This window comes from Chlamydotis macqueenii, chromosome 4 (genome assembly GCF_036417535.1).
Source record: "Chlamydotis macqueenii isolate bChlMac1 chromosome 4, bChlMac1.mat, whole genome shotgun sequence".
NCBI lineage: Eukaryota > Metazoa > Chordata > Aves > Otidiformes > Otididae > Chlamydotis > Chlamydotis macqueenii.
In genome coordinates, this window is record NC_141559.1 from 14420549 (window position 1) to 14437098 (window position 16550).

At 41.7% G+C, this 16550-nt stretch overlaps 1 protein-coding gene across 1 annotated transcript in view; it reads right to left on the reverse strand.

Moving 5' to 3' along the window:
* Positions 1-9348, reverse strand: part of INPP4B (inositol polyphosphate-4-phosphatase type II B) — a 339134-nt gene extending 329786 nt beyond the window's left edge. Inside the window, exon 1 of the mRNA XM_086746361.1 lies at positions 9162-9348. The gene's annotated coding sequence lies outside the window, so the exon portion shown is untranslated. The remainder of the gene's footprint in view (positions 1-9161) is intronic.
* Positions 9349-16550: the final 7202 nt, after the last annotated feature.

The following is a 16550-nucleotide window of genomic DNA, read 5'->3' on the forward strand; positions in this document are numbered from 1 at the left end:
TCTGTGGTAACAAAAATAGAAGAACTTTCCCCTACACACACGCAAAAAAAAAAAAAAAAAAAAAAAGAAGATAAATAAAAAGTTTTTACCTTCCTTGTATCATCTACTATTAAGAACAGTAAACTTAGAGGGTTACTTTGGTAGTCTAACGCATCTTTGATCACTCAGCATGCCATGGGCATGATACACTCAACAGCATCCCAAACACTTAGCCATGAGACCCGTTCTCAGGAGTAAAGTTTTAGAGAACAAGCTAGTGGATCTCAAACAATAGTCAAGTGCTAGCCCAGAACAAAGTTATCAAGAAACTGGGTGACTGAGCTCCAGATTGAGGTGGGGAGGGGGAGGAAAAAAATAAAGAAAATAAAGAAAATAGGACTGATACTATCACACCTGCACAGATCAAGCCTTCTCAGCTTTTATGAAACACAGTCCCAAACTGGATAGAGGGATTTCAGTTTTGCCATGATCATGGTTGGAGGTGAGAGTGTTGGACACTAGATCAGACAGTTTATTTCTAGAATACTTTCTATAGGGGTCTAAAATAAACTGCCATTTAATCTTGCTTCAGTGTCTCTATTCCTTTCACCCTATGAGTCAGTCAGTAACTTCTCACAGTGTGCTTTTGTCAGGGATCTGCTCTGTCAGGTTCCCACACACCTTTAGATCAGTCTTCAGCTGCAAATTGTAGGACAACTCCTCTTCACATTAATAGGGGCATCCAAAATGTTTTTTTCTAATAAACTAATGTTCAACATGCTGCTTCTTTTATGTAAAGTTACCACAGCCTGTCATTCAATTAAAAATGCTAATCAAAACAAAGCAAACAAACAATCTGTGAATGCCAAACCCAAAAGAGTCCAACTGAGACATGGTATCTCAATTTACACTTGGAGTTCAAGCAACATCTAAGATTATGAGCTGCCAAGGAGAATTTACACAAGGTTTCCCTTGCTGCAATCTATGCATGATAAAAGTTTAAGCTGAATTTTCAAACGACTACATAAATGTAGCCTACTTACTACAATGTAGACTACTTACTGTGTCCCTCAAAGACCCACGTGCACACGCCCAGTACATCTCCAAGTGTTGACGCGGAAGTAACGGACACTGCTGACGACCAATATGATCAAGCAAATGCTGATTTATTGTTGATACATCCCGGTTAATATAGCCCTTCTAATTCCGTATCATGAGCAAGCTCTCTACTAATTGGTTAACTATATCATGCACGCGCTCCTAGCTAAAATATGATTCGTTAAGTCTCTATGTTCACGCGCACGGCTCTCTCCACCTGCACCCTGCTTCACGTTCAGCCCCCAGTCACGTATGCCAGCTGTTTTCCTTCTTCTCAAGGTTGCTTCGTTTACTTTCTCACAGGAAGCTTCATTACTTTCTCACAGGCGGCCTCATTATTTTCTCACAGGTGGTTTCAGTACTTTCTTACAGGCAGCTTCAGTACTTTCTCACAAGCGGCTTCAGTGATGTCCTTGAGGCCTGCTGCTCACAAACATAACAATTCCATTCGGTCTGGATTGTTCACTAAGTGCCCCTGGTACTCCAGGTATCCAACATCCAAGCATAGGTTTACTGGAACATCTACATTTTCTGTTGGTAAATCTTTCACATTATCTTAAAAATACTGATATTACAGGTATCAATGGTACCTAACATTTTCTTCTGCAAAAAGCATTACAGTAGCGGAAAAGCAAGGAAAGGGAAGTGTTATTTCCTCACTAAACACTCCTACTGTTTTATAGTACTTTTCTATCTTCTACTTAAAAGGAGCCAATATCAGAAGTTGGGATTTTGTACAGTATTCTTTCCTCAAACATATTCAGCGTGTCATGACTTATATCTTAAGCACGTACAGCTTTCCAGATTGATTACGGATCAATTTTAGTGCAAATTACTACATATGTTTACACATATATTTTGACAGCCTGAGTACACTTAATAATCCCAGCACGTGGATAGCTTTGCTTTTTCCAGTACGCAGTTCCAAAGAAGCTATTGTGACCAGGCTTTTCATTTTTGTCAGAGAAAGAAAATCCAATTTACAAAAACGTAACACTTTCACGGTGTTACATCAAACTGCCTTCTAATTTCACTTGCAAATATATAACAAAGCAGTTCAACAACTACGCACACAACCTTTATAGGTTGGGTCCTCTAATCCCTCTTACTTTTCATGCTTTAGTAGGGAAATCTCTCTCTAGGCTATCATATCTTGACTGTACAAAAACTGATCTAAAGCTTTCTTGTAAATGTTATTTTCTCAACCTTGATCAGAATTTTTGTATAATCAGACACTGCTAAAGGTAAACTTTGAAAGCACTCCAAGGTAAACTAACAAAGGATGTATTCTGCTCACAAACATCCTAACTTCCATTCTCACTGAAGCTCCCTTGAAATGCCTAAATAACATTATGACACGTTCGGGCTTTTAGAGGCTCATATATCACACCATTTTTGAAGAGACTAACATCACAGCAACTGGTTTTATATATATCACTTCACACACATAGACACCTTATGTAAGGGAAAGACAATAACTGTAAAAGTACATGTAGTCTGACATCAGTAATTTGCCCTGGAGATTACGTACAATTTATTTTCTTTTTAGAAAAACAACATATACATACCAGATCATCCTGAGTAAATGATAAATGGTCATAATACAGCTATTAAAAAAAAAAAAAAAAAAGAAGTCTCACTCATTGTTGTTTTATCAGTTGATAGCTTTTGACGTACAGTTTTAAAATATACATATTAAACAACATTTTCAAAAATACATGTGGTTTTCCTAACCAACAGATAGCTACAAACACAAGCCAGCTAACCAAGATTAAACTGTAGCCTGAATTTACAGTAAGCCAACTGCCCAAACATACTCTCTTACTCAAAAACGTACATTCAAGACAAATTTGGACGATGAAAAGTAAGTGACCTCATATTTAACAGGAGGACACGCAGCAAAAATATGCTTATATATGAACTGAGCCATAAGTGCGGCAGCTTCTACTGGGTTTTTTAAGAATTCCAAATGTCTTAAGGCTTCCTCGTATTTTACACTGCCATCTAGTGTAGGCTATATTCACACGTTCCACGCTTCCAACTATCAGCACCCGAGGTATCCAAATCCAAAAAACACTTCACTAGAAACAGCAGCCACCACTTCTGTTCATATTACTTGGAAACTATCAGTTCCTGTGTAGAAAAGGCTACAGTAGCCAGCTGAAACAAGATACCAAAACTTAAAGCTCTCTGATACCAACAGTAGGAAAGCCAAAAAAAAAAAAAAAAAAAAAAAATCCTAGACACAACAATTAAGAATGTTGTACATATATTTTTAACTCAGTGGCTAAACAATCATCAGATATAACTCATTCCAAAAAAATGTTTAACATAGATTCACTGAGCGAAAACTTAGCTAACGCAGGCTAAGCATCTGTGCTTGTATAGAAACTGCAGATCAAGTGTATGATTCTATGAGATTAAACAGTATTTCTCAACAGCAGGTCTAAACTAAGAATGCTTATTTCAATGTATTTTCATATAAACCAGGTGTTTCTTCATCATTTACATCCTCTATCTTTATTCCAAGGTTTAATCACTGGATCACTGTGTGATGAGCCTGATCACACGGCTCCCGTGGAAAGAGCTGTTGCGCGGGACTGCAGGAAAGTTCGCTTTATGATAACTTCCCGCACAGAGGTAACATTGCCATCTTTATCATTTCCAGCTAACACAGAGAGAGGCTGCACCACGTGGCCATTCGACAAAAACCACATGAATTGTGCGTCATGAAAGACAGTAACCCAGAAACTCCAGCTATTGTGTAGCTGCCTTTCGGAGGGGAAAAAAAAAAAAACAACCAACCAAGCAACCTACCTCAACCCACACACTTACTTGGCTAAAGCAAAAAGGCACTTTTCATACACACTCCAACTTTTAGCTTACTAATTTGAAAACTAAAGATCTTCCCATCAATTGAAAGTGTATTTTTAAAACCATAAAAATAGCTGAATGACGCTATCCCAAACATCAAATGCGGTATCTCCTACTCTGTGTACCAAATCCTGTTCTCATTTACAGTATAAACTAGAATAACTCATTAAAGGTATTTATTAAAAAATTATGTCACTATAGCAGAGAAAATAATTTAATCCTACAAAACTCAGTTCTACCGACACCTGTTTTCTTCGGCCATTTACACATACACAGAGCACACAATTGAGGCAGAGGAGCGATGCTACTGCTGTAATAGAAACACTGTACAATACCAAAGTGTTGCTGCGCTCTGCCTTATGCTCCATTTGCACGGCGGTAAACACACAAGATACCAAGTCACATTTAGCACCTAGACTTTTATACCCATTTTCATGTTTTTGAGTCATTTTCATAACAGAAATATGCATCCTAGATTCAGTGCATCTTACTAGCATTGTGATAATATGCTAAGATCACAGTTTGTAAATAAACAAATACAAAAACCCAATGGTACATGAAAAACTGTCAAAATACAATAAAAGCTTATTTCCCACAAGACTTCCTCCCTTTAATTGTCCATTACACAACCACCTCTTATAATTACAAGAACAGAGTCGTCTTAGTGCCTCATATTAAGACATTTCACTGTCTTTGCCAAATTTGTGTTTTTGCAGCAAGCAAGGAACTCCTATTGTCAAGTGTACAGCTAACAGAATGAAAAAAATTTACACAAATGGAAGTGTTTTAGTTACACATATATGGTAAGTTTAAGCAAAAACACTCCTCAATCAGATAGAGCCCAGATCGACTTTACTACTGGACTTACTCAGGATTATTTTTTGCTGAGGTCATAGCAGAGCGTGAAATTTCACAGAAAAAGTATATACAAGAAAACATCCACCAGAAAAACCACACATGGATTTGATTTTTAATGCTATGGCACACACAGTAACAGAGCACATACTCAGCCTGCCAATGAAATGAACTTGATAAACAGCATCACATTTAACAACTTTGACAGCGTACTATGTCAAGTAAGCACTTCTAGCTTGTGTTGTTTTTCAAATTTTCATTAAATACAGCCTTCTACAACATTAAAAACAATGTGAAGGAACCTATAGGGCAAATTCACTGACAAACAGGCAGAGGATGCTTAGTTTGTCAGGCTGAGGCAAAAAGTCTACTGGCATCCTAACCTATAGAAATCAACATTAAACCTCCTGCGCAGCTACAGAGTTTAAACTACTGTAAATGGAAGAACTGCCTTTTCCAGATTCTTCTGGATTCAGAAGGGTGGTAAGTTCTATAGAACTTGATCTAAAACACCTCAGAAGCAGAAATAATTCTAGATTTTTAAATAATCCCACTACAGATACTGACATCAAACAATTTAAAACCCATTGCTGAAACTTGTAAGCAAACTTTAGCACTGTAAACTTGAAAAACCTACAGAGTAAGGAAATACAATTTGTTCTATTCACTCCCTCTTACAAGAGAAATTAAGAAACGTACCATGTACAGCATAAGATGACCACTTCACTTTTCAGCATGTTATCTCCGTATACCTTGCCAAAAAGGTACACAAGACTCGAAAGACGGAAAATGTATCCCGTCTCCTAACAGCAATTTTCACAACAGACCGCATTCCATAAATCTGATTTGCCGTTTGAGATTCTGCCCATCTTCAGTTAACTCATGATGACAGAAAAAATGGTTAAAAACCTCTTCCTTGAAATGATCTGCTACTAACCTGGATAAATTAACTGTATCTACCTTCACAGATTATGGGAAAAATAAACTGAAGAATCCTCCATCATTTATTCAGTTTTTTCTCTTCTGAATATTCAGCTGGCAAGCAGTTAACATAAGTCTTCCAAATAGCAGGAAACTGAAATTCACAAGCCTCAACTCCTTTTTAGAGTTGGCAGCATGGATTTTGTATCAAGATGAGCAAATCTTTTTAATTAAAATCCTCTACCACTCTGACGACATCTATGAGCTAAAGTCCAGCACCACACTCAAACCTTGCACAATCCAGCCGGCCTTTCAAGGTTTGTCTCAGGTTTCCTGTAACAGATGAACTACCCATGACAAGAGAGCCTGATAAGCTAACTGGCCAGATCCTTATCCAGCAGAGTTAAGGAAGAATTAGGCATTCCTTAAAAAAAATAAATTTCTTAAGGGCTGCAAGAGCAAAATCAATTGTGACTGCTCCTAAAGAACAACATGGAGAATCTGGGACAAAATCATAGCAAGACTGCCAGGTTTGTAGGTGAAATGAAGAAGTGTGGGAAGAGCTCCTAAACCCAGGGTAAGTAGTAGACAAGACCGAAGGCTTGGTGAGGCCAGGACTGCCAACTTTCCCCAAACAACATTTCAACCTTCTGACCACCCCACATTTTGACACACTAAGTTAGATTTCCAAGTTCTTTTAAAAAGCCAAGGAAAAGTATATCATAGAATTTTATTTATATCAGTCCAGATTACTTTGGAAGAAGAAATACTTCTGTGTGATAAATAACATTCACCATTCATCAATGGTAACAATAAAGTATTAATGTAATACAAAAGATTGACTAAGCCAAACAAAACTAGCCCTTCCTAAAAAATTTCCATCAGTCAGAGCATTTGGCATACAGGAAAGGTTATGAAAATATAAATTAGAGAGAAAAACATAGCTAATTGCCCAAGTGTTTAAGAATGCTGGGTCAAGTTATCATAAATTTTGAAGAAACATTAGTGTTGGGAGTAATTGCCCACCTTTCAGTTTGTCCCTCTTAGTAAACTATCTTGCTTTCTCCTGTAAATCTGTTACACAAATCCAAGAGGTATTGTTTTCATATTCCTCTGCAGAAGTCATATGCTAAAAATATATACCCGGAACAAGCTAAATAATTCAGCAGATACATCAATCCCACTACTTCTCCTCAAAATTCATAGGGAATTTAGGCCTATTCGAGCAATTACTTCACCTGCAGACTATCTTGCAGCCTCCATTCTTTACTGTCAACTAGCAGTGCTGTCCTCCATGGGCTGACTTCGACGTGCCAAGCAGATCTTCTACTTCTAGGTTTTTTTGTTGGTGGGTTGGTTGTTTGGTTTTTTTCCTTTTTTTTGGTCGTCTTGCAGTACAGTAGACTTCCAGGTACTAAGCACAGTATTAATCATGCATTTTGATTCACAAAAACCTTCCCCTAACATTGTGAAATCTTCAGGTCAGATCAGAAGATAAGGAGACAGTCATAAGGGAGGATCTGAAGGAAGCACCTTGATACACCTGCTCAAACTAATATACTTTAGCCTGAGGAAGACAGAATTCTTTGATCAAAAAGAACTAAGGCAGCCTCACGGGTAAGTCTCTCCAGAGAAACCAGAGCAAAAGAGAGATCAGCAGCAGTTGCAAGATTTGAGGAACCCATGGAGAACTGGAACTTCAAGCTTTAGGTAGTCCAAGAGAGACAGTAAAAGGAAAGCTTTATTTTAAAGAAAGATTTTATCTTATCTTGAATACTGTAGAAACTGTCAGAAAACTAAGGAAAAAAGCAAAAATAGAGCTTTGAAGTAGTAACACTGCCACATGCTCCCAACTAATGTCATCACAGCTGTAAAAATCTCATAGGACTAATTTCTGCTCATATTAATCTTGTGACTTGTATCTTAATTTTAGCAGAATTATTAGAATGTGTGAAGTAAACACCATTCAGTCTTGCACGGATAGTTACAGTAATGAGGACTTACATGCACAAACCACATCCAGTATACAGGTTCACAGACACAAAAAAAAAAATCTAAAATACCACAGGGCTTTAAACCTAGGTCAAATTTAATCAAGAAAATAAAAATAACATTAAAAAAACCCACTCAAATAACTAGAACACTGCCTTTTTAAGATTGCTATGATACTTGTAAATACTTATCCAAATATAAGAAGTTTTGTCAGTAACCAACTATTTACATAAACTCTTGCTTTGATACAGACATTTTCCCCTATCACTCTTGCTATGTAGGCATCCTTTAAATATAGATAGAGGGTGCCTGTAAACCAGTGAAGACTGAAAATTAACCTTGTTTTTGAGATTCAAAGCCAGATTTAAATGGCGTATATACAGCCTGATTTTAGCATATCTATTTTAACACTTCATTAATGGGTAAATACACAAGAAAACTCCTTCCTGCGAGGAAGAGAAATGGAAACATAATCACGCATCAGACGAAAACATAGCTCCGCAAAGACTTCATCCTATCGTTTTTATTTCCGATAAGGCACCAGGTTAGCTTTGGGGACCAAGCAGATAGCACAAGCTCTGCCATCCACGCTTCACAACCCGTATGTCATTTCGGGGAAAAGAAAACAAACCTTCGCTTGATCACAGTTCAGAAATTTAATATCCCCTCCTCTTTCTGCGGCTGATACAATTTCAAGTTACAACTCCGCTCACTTATCTGTATGTAATACCTTTCCTGTGGTTTCCATCACGTTTCGGCAGACGCTGTGAGTTGCAAGATGGGGATGGGTACCCTGTAGCTCAATTACTCTACCCAATTAACCCCTTTAGGGGCAGCTGCCACCCGCCTCATCAGCCCAGTACCCCCAACTTTTATAACAGGACAGAAAACCGTGGCGAATAAGGTCCTCAAGCCCCCGCTCAAGGCCCCTTCAGAGGAGCCACGGCTGCAGCTGGGCGGGGGGCGCAGCAGACACCGCGGCCGAGGCGGCACCCGGACAGCCGACGCCGCCGCCAGAAAGTAGGAGAAACCTCCGGCGGGTCTCGGCTGGAAGTTGCCCCGGCAGCCCGGGCCCGGTGATCCCCGGAGAGCGGCGGTGGGTCGGGCGGGGGTCGCCGGGGCCGCCTCCCCTCCCTCAGCCCCGGTCCTGAAGGGAGGGCGGGTGGGGGGGCGCGCGGCAGCGGCGGGAAAGCGGCAGCCGCCCTCAGCGCGCCCCCGGCCGGGCTGCGGCGGCCCCCGACGAGAGCGCCTTCGCCTTCTGCCTTGCGGGCTTGTAACCTTAAGAAACTTGATAAGGGAATAACAGGGAGGGACTTCGGCGGAAACGATTCCCACCTTTTAACCTCTCCCGACGCGCCGGAGAAAGAAAGAAACAAAACCCTTTCTCCAGCGGAATGAGCCGCCCCACCTCCCCGCCCCGGGGTGCCCCGAGCGGCCGTTACCTGGCTGCCAGCTGGGCGCCCGCCCGGCGGGGCGACCGGCGCGGCACTTTTCCTCCGCTGCGTGCCTGTGTCGCTGGGTGGCTGGCGAGCCTGCTATTTATAGTCCGGAGCCTTCCAGCAGCGCAGACAGCGAAAGGAAATGAAGGGCTGAGCGCCCCGGCAGCCGAGCCGGGCAGCCCAAGCCCGCCCGCCCAGGGAGGGCGAGTGGCGGCTGGCGCTGGCCGCGGGCACAGACGCTGTTGCCCCCACCCCCACCTCCCCCGGCGCCGCCCTCGGGCGAGTCTCCTCCCAATGTCACCGCAGCCCGGCGGCGGCCGCGCAGGTAGCGCCCGGGAGCCCGCCGCGACCAGGGGAGCCGCCGGTTGCCTCCGCCTCTCCGGCAGCCCTGCGGCCGGGCTCAGCCGCGCAGAGGTGACCCGCCGCCGCCGCTGCTGTTGCTGCTGCTGGAAGAGGCGAGACCGACACTGGGGTGTGGGAGGGAGAAGCCGCCGCTTGCCATTCACCTCCTGCCGCCCAGAGGGAGCCCGGCCTCCGCGCCCGCCTCTGCCGAGTGCCAGGGGCTGAGAGGCGGCGGCGGCGGGAGCGCGCCCTGCCCGGGGGGACGGTCGGAGGAGGCGGGGGTCTCTCCGGGGGAGGCCGGCGCCAGCGCTGGGCCCGGTCACTCCGGGGAACGCAGCATGGCCGGGGGGGACGTTAGCCACTTCCCCTGCTGAGAGCGGGAAACAGGGGCTCCCTGCTAGGCCAGCGAGCGGCTTCTGGGAGCATCCGGGCTGGCTGCCTTTGAGCTTCGAAAGTTTAGAAGGGGGAGGGCGATGAGGAAAGCCCCTTCCAGTCAGCAATGGGAGTGGGAGGGCTTCGTCTTCCCTCCGGTTCCAGAAAGTGCTGATGGCCACCATGACGGCGGCCACTGACCCGCAGGGAGCCCCTCGTCCCCAGGGGCAGGGCCCGTGGAGGCAAGGTGCGGTGCTGGAGGGGGGGGACGACGACGACGACTCTCTGTGCTGGGCTCCTTGTAAATAAATGGCTTTTTGTCGAAGCTCTGCTGGGCTTTGGGTAGCAAATGAAACTTCCTCACGGAAGTGAGGCTGCGATGACCCCTCGGCTAGCAAGTGCCGCATCTCTGGGACATCATCTGAAAATTGGTGTCGTGCATAAGGCAACAGAGGAATTAAGAAAAGTAATTTCTAATGCATCTTACTCACTTGATAATAATCTTCATATCATCCAGTTTATTTCCCTTGTAGTTAGATAAATTCTGGTGTTTCAAACTTCAGTTATTCCTACTGAGACTACTTGTGCGTTATAGCAGGACACCATCTGGGATTTGAGCTGCGTAAGCAACTCCTACACCATCATACACAAAACAACTGAACTTAATACAGATTAGATAACTACTTTTCCCTACTTAATACCATTTTTTGCAGGGTTGGATTTAGGGTTTCCTATGCTGTAATAGCTGCAGTCATCTACAAGGTACCAGGACAGAGCCTGACAATGACTGATTTGAAGTCAAAACAAAGTTATACAAAGTTGGGAGCAGAGGGGAGCTAACCAAATATTTGTGCTACAAGTTATGTAAAAATTGAAAGGAAAACTCTGAGAAGGCACAAAAGAGAGAGATTTAGCCTTGTCCAAACATTTAAACATAAGAACTAATACACAAAAACCTAGCTTGATCGAACTACTCATTTATGTAAAGCTACTCATGCATAAATATTTGCAGAATCAGGCTCATACTGAACAAACCATTGTAACGAAGTGAAACTGCCTTTTAAATTCAGAGATGAGTCTCTCTAGTATTTCTCGTGAACAATATTATGCTGCTCACAACAGGAATTTCTTCATAGTCTTCCTGCTTGTTCAATTTTTAGTGTTCCATAGCGTAAGCATAACACATAGCAGAAAAGATCCTGCCAGCGTAGGCATCGACGGCAGCAGGCTCAGAGTGGCACCAATGAAAATCCAGCTTGCGAACAGGGAGCTCACAAAACTTAGCTAGATGTAATTCAGTAGCGTAGGGTGTTTCTGTCTCTGTGCTCCCTTAAGAGCTGAATTACTCGGGTTTAGTCTGCAGTTACTTTTCAAATGAAAGCAATCTCAAGCTCTTAGATGTGTTCAGAACTGAGGACGAAGTCTGTAAAATTGATGTCCGGTTAGATTTGGAAGGAATTGCTGCAAGAGCACCTGCTTACTTATTTTGGTAATGAAACCTTAAATACATATAGCACTGAACATACAAGGAGCAGTTATCAAAAATATGTTATTGAAGTACGCTTTTTCTTGGGCAAGGCTTTGTTGTACAGCCAGTCATACTGCAGACCACAGGAAGGAAAAAGGCTGATTTTTAGATTACTCTTATGTTAAAATGCAAGATGTTACCAGAGGACGCCTGTTCAGAAACCTACCATATGTCAGTGTGGAAAAAAAGATAAGATAATCAGAGTTTTATCCCCCTCTGAAATGTTTTTAAATGGATATACAGTCTAAAACTCTCTTTCATCATGCAGTCAAAATTTTCAGAGCTTGAAATTACACTTAAGCATAAAAAAAATGTCATCTGGTGTTCAAAAGTACTGAGCTCAAAATGATTTCAAATGTGTTTCAATGCTCCCTACCTCTGAAAATCACATTTCTTTAAGTGCCTAGATACGGATTTAGGGTGTCTAACTGTATCCACTCAGGCTTGAAAATTTTAGCCTACATATACCTGTGCTTCGTAATAAATGTATCAGAAAGCTTCAGACAAGCTATAAAAGCATTCTCAAAAAAGCAATGCAGGCTTGAGCCATTAGAAGACGAGACACCAACCTGACAAAGCATTTGGCTGTATAATTCAACTCATTCTGGTGTATGGGAAGTAGCATCTGAAGCGCAGGCTTTAACAGACGACTGTAGTAGCAGAAGACAAATTAAAATGAAACACCTACTGGGGCAGGTTTATTCCCATTACTTACTGGTATTTCCCAACATTTTTCAAATTAATGTGCTGCTTTCTTCAAAATCTCCCTTTCTGCTGTCTCCCCAACTCCTATGTATGACCTCCCATATTCTATGTTATAAATATTAAGTATATATTCCTGGTCTGATACTATTCTGTTGGACTGTTGAGTCAAATCCAGAGTCTCTTACTCAGTGAAAAAGGTGAGGATGAGGAGGTGCGGGAGAGCGCAAACAAGAAATTTAACTGTGACAGACGTAAGACTTCCCCAGGGAACAGCTCGTGGAGCTATTGGAGAATGTCCCTGCTCTGCTAGCCAGATCCAGTCTGGCTAGCAAGGTTTACTATTTCCAGGCCAAGGCCTGGGATCAAAGAGAACATTAAGTCATTAAAGAACTTCAGGAGGAGAAAAGAAGTGGATTTAATGGCCTGTCAGGAGCTAGAGGAGAGCCTCTCCACTGGAGAAGCTCTAGCAAGCAGTCTGAGTCTCCCAGTGCACAGGGGGAAATAACAGCATTGACAGGAATTTACTAAACTTTCAAGGAAAGGCAAAGGTTGAAACAAGAGGAAATGCAAATCTTTATTGTTACAGACCTTTGCTCAGAGCACATTTTGATGGATAAAAATGGTTTGTTTTCAAGAAGCTCTTTTTGTGTTATCTTCCATCAGCGTTCTGTTTGAGAGTTTACCCAGGGAAAGGAGTTAATGTACACCAAACGCAATTGGGTCTGTCACGCTAACCTTGTTAGGAAGCAGGGCTGTGTCAGCCAGAGTATTTCAATTTAGGCTCAGTATCAAAGGGGGACTGAAAAGGATCTAAAGCGTTCTGTGTTCCTGGGCACTGAAACATCTTTGAAGGCACAGCTAGGGTAAAAATCCAAGGCTGTTTGTTCCCAGGACAGTGAGTATGAATGACTGCACAACAGAATTACATTATTTGTCCATACTAACCACAATACAGCAAAGAATATTGAATTTATACCTGCTTTTTAACTGCAAAGAAGCAGGGAATCGAAAATTAAATCCTAGTGAGCGCATAAAACATTCCCGTATCAGTGGCTGATGACTCCCATCCCTGAAAGCCACTGTCCTCCTCATGGTAGAACCAGAAACGCTGCCTGAAACCAAAGGATGCTTTGGCACTGAGCCGAAATCTAAAGCACCAAATGAAAATCAGCAAAAGCACATCCTAAGCAGGACTGAACTTGACTGGTACAGCTGCCGTGTAACAGTGTCACTGTAGATTACTACACAAAACTGAAAACAGTGAACTATGTCAGGCTCTTAACAAACAGAATCAGTGACCGTGAACTACAGTTTGGCTGTCGGTGCCTCACACCTTGTTTCTTACACTGGTGACAAATGTGTGCAAAAAGTTACCCTGCTAATCTAATCATGATTTATACCCAATATACAAATTGCAATGCAGCTAGAGAATGATTGCAAAAGAAGCAAGAAGACAGTGAACTAGGTTCTGCAAGGGAACTGAAAACCATGTGTAACTGAACAAATTAAGGTCTTGACTTTACAGGTTGTTGTGTGTGGGCAACCAGTTGTGCCAGTGGCTCCAGTGAGGCCTGTGCAGGCCACTGCCAACGTAAAACCACTTGCAGGATCAACACCCACCAGAGGAAGAGCTGTATAACTAATATAACGGAGGTGAAGCAGAAATTGAGACAAATACCATACTACAAAAGACTGTAGAAAGCAATGTCAAAGGAAAGCACTTCCTCAGTTATCTGAAATGATTGCAGACTTTTCATCAAAAAGACAATGAGGAAAAACAATACGGAACTGCTGGAGAAAACGACTGCAGAGATCGTATCATACTGTGTACCAAATGAGAGATGGGTGGTAGTGCAAATAATAAAAAACCCCAAACCAAAATGAAGTCTTGTGCTGAGTAGATTGCACCTCCTGCTGAAAGACAGATAGATTTGCTTCCTTTACACATCGGCAATATTTATTGTGTTTGTTGTACAAGTAGGGAATGCTTGTAACAAAGTGACCCGACTCGAATGTTTTTCTGTGCATTGAATATATCATGCAAATATTTATCATCAGCACCAATCTGAACAGTAACTTCACTTCTTGCTCCGCTGTCAGGAAAAAGTCAGTCTTAGAAATCCCAAACAAAGCACTATTGCACCGTTATTGTTCTCTTTTTCAATAGCAGTTTCTCTGAGTTTTGTCATTTATTGCTGTCCAAAGTTTTGTATAAAACAAGGAACAACAAGCAGAGTTCCAAAGGATAGCAAACATAATTTTATCACTAATATGACCTTGGAAATATCATGTTCATACGCCACAAAATACTGAACAGCATAAGCCTACTCTACTTTTCAAATCATAATGTCATTACTTTATTTTACTAGACTCTGTGTCAGGTAGCCGCTCTTAAAGCTTGCACAACAACGGTATTGTGTGCTCTGGCCAAGAAAAAAAAAAAAAAAAAAAGGAGAGTGTTACTTTCATTTTCTGCTCACTTTGCACCAACATAAATGACTACACAGCATGCAAAGCTTTAAAGAATCAAGATTAGTGATTAAATTATTGGTCCAGTTCCATTAGTACAAACCCTGTAGACCTTAGAGGTCTCTTTACTGACCTTTGCACAGGGCAGAAGCCATAGTTTTTATTAGGCCTACTAGTATTGTATGCCATCTTTCAGGCCAAACGCCCTGTTACTGGATGTTGGACACTTAACCTCTGCCAAAAAATTACACTGCTCTATTTTATCTCAGAAGGCAAAAATACTTCAATATCTTTCAGCAATACTTGTTTAGGACAGAAGGTGAAAGGCCAAGCCAGCAGTTTGCTTACTGTCTAAAACAATAAAGTCATTGGACAAGCTGAAATGCAAGCAATACATGATTCCTTACTTACTGACAAGATTTTTGCCATTGCTTTTTTCACGTTCCCTACATTGGCTGACTTTCAAGGAAGGTTTGCATGATGCCAGAACAGACCTGTTTTAAAGTGTTGTGTTGATGTCCACCAGAAAAAAAAAAAAAAAAAAAAGCTGTCAAGAACATTTCTCAGAAGAACCCAAACTCAAAACCCAACCCCATTCCTATGGCTTTAAGTGCAGTTTCATGGCACTTTTTATTCCCTCAAAACCACCTCCTCAAATTAGAGTTCAGACTTCCAGTTTCATTCTCAGAAGTTAGAACTGTAATCAATCCCTACTTACAAAAATAATATTTTTAATCTTCTCCCTTTAAAACTCTGCCAAAAACCTCAAGAGAATCATTTTGTCCTAAATTTAATCCCGCATTCCCTTTGCCTCCCCATTCAGAGACAAAACTGTCCTCTGGGATAGCGATGCCTACAAAAAGAGTGTCCCTGCCAATGGCCAGCTGTTCCCAATTCTCTCATTTTTCAAAGGGACGAATTGGCAGAAAGCAGCTAAGTTCACATTTGCATTGCCCTCCACTAGTGTAATTATTTTTATCGCATTATATTGAAGACAACTTTCTCTCAAACCATGATAGCTTTTTTTTCTTTTTGACTTTGCATGGTGAGCATTAAAAGGTTTGATGCAGCAGTAAACCAGCCCTTAGAGCTTTCCAGTGCTTTTGGTGCAGTAGTTCACACTCTCCTTTGAAATAGATTTTGGCTGCATTTGTGGCAGCTGGTTGAAGACAAGCAACATCTAAAAACTGAAAATTCACATATGCCTGACAGATTGAAGTAGCAAGATGATAGGACACCTTATCATTGTTTACTTGATAAAATGGTTACGTGAACTCCACTCTCATTTAATATGTATTTCCTTTTACAGCCACATTCATACATCCTCTAATGCATACCCTGGAAATTCATAGCAAGAGGAGCCAAACAGTATACTACACTTGTCTGGAAAAAAAAAAAAAATGAATGTTTGAAAACTAAATAACTTAAGATGAAGCTTTAACAGGTACTCTCTTGCATATGAAAGTAGGTTTTTAGGTCTTGAAAAGAATGTTCAGAAAGAAGGTGTGAATGCAAATAGAAAAATAATCCTTAGAAGTTGCATTTTCTTCCATTTACTGGCCATTCCCTCTTGCTTTGTAAGGGGGTCCACGCCTGTGTGACAGGTGGAGCTGATGACTGAGGGAATGCTTCATGCAAGTCTATTACTGCGTTCAGCAGCAGATTTCTGAATCAATTTTTGCCTTTAACTTAGGCCTAGACAATTTTCCCAGGGCACGGTGCACGTAAGTGAAGCCTGAGATGGCTAATTTCACAGCTCGTGGGTGAATTGCTGATATGCATGCTAACAGAACCTTTGCTGGGGCCAAATCTGGTGCCCTGTGCCATGACACTGCAACCCTCTCACATCCCTGCAGAGTAACCGCTGGGGAACTCACTCAGATAAAGTAACGTAAAGCTTCCAGCACACATTTTTCTCTCATCATATTTCATCCATGCATCAAAGGGAATGTCATCATTGACAACAAAAGTAGATT